Source organism: Pseudonaja textilis, chromosome 5 (assembly GCF_049901715.1).
Source record: "Pseudonaja textilis isolate UNSWEBS1 chromosome 5, rPseTex1.2, whole genome shotgun sequence".
NCBI classification, from domain to species: Eukaryota; Metazoa; Chordata; class Lepidosauria; order Squamata; family Elapidae; genus Pseudonaja; species Pseudonaja textilis.
The window spans coordinates 73,569,109-73,573,752 of NC_141994.1; positions in this window are offsets into that span (position 1 = coordinate 73,569,109).

Below are 4,644 nucleotides of genomic sequence, written 5' to 3' on the forward strand. Positions count from 1 at the left end.
CTCACTTTTAAAGCCCTTTTAAAGCACAAGACCAGATTAATCTACAGGATCGCCTTTCCCTAAGGACATCTACTGGTCCTATCAGGTCAGATACCGTGAGCACGCCCTTAATCCCACAGGGAATTCTGCGAGTTGAAGTCCGTGCATTGCAAAGTATGGCCAGGGGATTCTGGGAGTCGTAGTCCGCACGTTTCAAAATGGATGAGGTTGAGAACAAGTGGACTCAGAGGGTCTGCAGAGCTGTTGGTTCGTTGGTTAAATTTCCAAGGTCTCTCAAGACGGTCTTGATTAATGATGAGAAAATCTCTCTCTGCTGCAAGAAAAGATTTTTCCAGCCACGTCAGGTTGGTTAATGGTTAACGGTTTGATTTCTTTTTTCCCCCAGTGGAAAATTCCCACCCAACTCATGTGACATAAACAGATGCTTTGAATCCCAAATCTCCTGGCTCAGCATCTCTGTCTGTCTGTCTGTCTCCTCTCTCTCTCTCTCTCCTTTCTTGTCTCTTTTGCTCTTTTTTTCCTCTCTCTCTCTCTTTTTTTCTTGCTCTGTCTCTCTTTTCCTCACTTTTCCTCACTTTTTCCTTCTTTTCTTTCTCTTTTTCTATTTCTCTCTCTCCTTCTTTTCCTCTCTTTTCCTGTCTTTCTCTTTTCCTTCTCTTTTTCTCTCTTTTTCCTTTTCCTCTCTTTCCCTCTGTCTCTTTTTTCTCTCCTCCCTCCCTCTCTCTCTCTCTCTCACACACACACACACACACACACACACTTTTCTCCTAGGGCAGATGTGCCATGTTTGAAATGTTCCAAATCTACGGCCCATACCGAATTTGCCTTATCAAGCAGAGTCCTAATGAAATCTCTCTTTGGAAGCAGCCGATTCAGAGGCAGGTGGCTTTGCCGGAACTGTGCTGCATGCGAATGCTTGCATTAAAATATAACCTATTTACAACAGAGGTTGGGCAGCCACTGGTCTGAAATGGTATAAAGTCTCCTGCTTGAGGAGGGGGTTGGACTACAAGACCTCCAAGGCCCCTTCCAACTCAGTCTCTCTGTTGTTCTGTTCTACTTTTTTAAAATTTGTTTTCTGCAGAAGAGAAGCTTTGCTTTACAGGGGAGTGAACCCGCGGGGGGTGGGCCTGGCATAGGTCAGAGATAAAAGTGTCCCGACCCAAGCCTGGTTCAGAACAAACAAACGCCAAACAGAGAGAAAAGCAAACCCTTTTAAATGCTTCTCTGTGAATTCTGTTCATTCGCAGTAAAAACACTATTAAAACTAATTGTCCCAGATAAGAACGAGCCTTGCCAAGGTTGTGCAAGGCTGCCAAGAACGCTAGATAAAGTTGCTAAGAAATAGTTCGAACACAAAGAGTCTCCAAACACCAACCAAGACATTCCGAACGTCCACGAGGCTTGAAGGGCAAGAACTTCTTTGCTTCCTGCAAAGAATCCCACCTCTGAGGGCTGGCTTTTATCCCTTAAGGGAGGGACTATCACCTTGCAGCCTTACTCCTGAGTTGCCCGCGTTGCTGCAGCTGCTCTTTCCTTCGAGTAGCCCTGCGCGCAGGCGCACTTGGCACAGGCTCCTCGGGGTGCTCTTCCTCACTGCTGCCAGCCTCCACAACCTCCGAAAGCAGCACTCCGCTTCCTGATGGTCCTGGCCCCATCCCTGCATCACACGCAGACCCCTCATCTGAGTCCTCACTCTCCGAGACCTCAGCCGTCCACACCTGGTTTTTGTGTGTGTGTTTTATACACTTCGGCCATCCTGGCACTTGACCTTCGAAAACGGATTTCTCCGTCTTTGTAACTTTAAAAATGCCCGGACTTCCACTCCCAGAGTTCCTCAACCAGTCTCAGATGCACTCCAACTCCCAGAATCCTCTTTCCTCAGGAGCAGCCCGTTTCCTGTTAGGCACATGCATCCTGGAGCTGTTTCTGATTTATTTTATTTTATTTTCTATTTCTCCGGCAAAAAAGGATTTTGTAACTCTCGCTTTTGGACACTAGAGGGCACTAGAGTACTGTTTCCATCACTGTATACTTTCTAAAGCCCCTTGGCAACTTTAAGCCAGGCAGACTTCAACTCCCAGAATTCCCCCCGACAGCTTTGGGAATTCTGGGAGTTGAAGTCCACACAGGTTCAGGCTGCTGTCGATAAATACGGTCCTAAAGGGTTTTCAAGTGTATGATTTCAAGGGCCTACCAATCCAGAGGTGGTGATATTAAAGCTACATAAATCATACTAGGAAACTCAATAAAACAATATAAATCGTAGAGATACAAGCAACAAAGCTTGTATCTCCTTTTCTATTTAGGACTATAACTTTGTTGCTTGTATCTTTATGTTGATTGCTTATTTAATATAGAAAGACTATCACTAAATGTTTTATCTTATGTTTCACTATGAATGTGTTTTATGACAACTATGATTATAGCTTTTATGTACACTGAGAGCTTATGAACTGAAGACAAATTCCTTGTGTGTCCCATCACACTTGGCCAATAAAGAATTCTATTCTATTCTATTTTATTCTATTCTATTCTATTTTCTATTCTATTCTTTCTACTTCTATTCTATTCTATTCCTATATTCTATTCTATTCCTATTTTCTATTCTATTCTTTCTAATTCTATTCTATTCTATTCTATTCGTATTTTCTATTCTATTCATTCTAATTCTATTCTATTCTATTCCTATTTTCTATTCTATTCTTTCTAATTCTATTCTATTCTGTTTAATTCTATTCCTATTTTCTATTCTATTCCTATTTTCAAATTCTATTCTATTATTTAATTCTATTCTATTCTAATTTTATTCTATTCTATTTAATACTATTCTAATTCTATTCTATTCTATTCTCTCTGATATTTTAGGGTTGTTATTTGTGACGTTATCTGTTATCATCCCTCTGTTAAGCTTCTGGTGCAGCCAAGTAAAATATCTGAAAAATTCCTGATGCCGCTGTTGGTCTGAGAGCAATGAACCGATCAGCACTTCTGCATTCTTCCAGAGTCATCCTTCTGGATCTTACCAGCCATAATTTGAATATTCCTTTTGCTTCCATATCTGGGGCTTTTCCCCCATGGTCTCCACACCCCCACCCCAAAGATCTGGGGGAAGGACCTCATTTTTAAGCCAGCGTAGCCATCTGAAGGCAGACACAGATGGACATGGTTGTTGGGACACAACTGCGTTGATTTATGTTCATCTAATAAGTCCTTCCAATTTCTTCCAACTTGGTTAGAATTCGGCAAACCAGATATCTTCCCTCCATTTACTAAGCCGCACATAAAATTAATCAGTAGAAGGTCATTGTTGGATACAGGATGGGTAGCAAATAAATTTTATCAATCCATCAATCCACGAATCTCTACAGCTCAGGGTTGACTGATGGGCGTTCTTGGTGCTCTGTGGACTTGGTTGATTGGGGTATTGTTTTCTGCTTGCTTGCTTGCTTGTTTGTCTGGTGTTAATCCCTGCTTATCTATTGGCTGCTGGAGAGGATGTCTTTTCTTGTTGGCTTTTCTATGGTCTCTTTTGAATGGTGTGTAAATGTGACTTGTCTCTACGTGTCTGTTAGCACTGGTGAGGTGTTCTGACCCAAACCCTTGTCCAATAAAACAAACACGAACCAAAGGGAACAGGAAAGCTGTTAATGATTCTTATGAATCCCTGGTTAAAAGGCTGCTGCAGACTAATTAACTTTGATAAGCACAAACCTCGCCAAAACTGTGCGAAGCTGCCAAGAATCGCAGATAAGAAATATTTTACAACACAAGAATCTTCAAAAAACCAGCTTAAGATACTGCAATGCCCACGAGGCTGAGTTTCAAAACGTCTTTGCTTCCTGCAAAGAACGTCCAATTCACAGCTGGCTTTTATCTTCTTGAAGGAGGGGCCATTACCTTGCAGCCTTACTCCCGAGTCGCCCGTGCTGCTGCAGCTGCTCTTTCCTGCGAGCAGCCCTGCGTGCATGCGCACTGGGCACAGGCTCCTCGGGAACCTCCTCATCGCTGCTGCCAGCCCCCACAATCTCTGAAGGCAGCAGTCCACTCCCTCATGGTCCTGGCCCCTCATCTGAGTCCTCGCTCTCCTCAGCTATCCACACCTGCTGCCGGCTAACCACAACATGATGTGAGTTAGTTGGGCAATGAAACACCTGCAAGCAAACTACCAAGCTGAGGACTTCTCAAAACTAATCAAAGTTACAGGTGTCCCCCAACTTACAATGGTTCATTTAGTGACCATTTGAAGTTACAGTGGCAGTGAAAAATGTGACTGTTTTTCACACTTAACGACCATTGGGGCATCCCCAAGTGATCTAAATCCGGACGCTTGGCAACTGACTCATATTTATGACGGTTGCAGTGTCCCGGGGTGGTGTGTTCACCTTTTCCCCCTTCTGACAAGCAACGGGGAAGCCCGATTCACTTAACAACCATGTTGCTAGCTTAACGTGGCAGTGACTCACTTATTGACTGTGGAAAGAGAGTTTGTAAAATGGGGCAAAGCTGACTGAATAACTGCCTCGCTTAGCGATGGGAATTTGGGGCTCAATTGTCATCGTAAGTCGAGGACCACCTGTATACCCAGGGCCATAAGTCATTAAGAGAATCCATAGTGAAGACAAATGAAGACAAAGGCCAGCG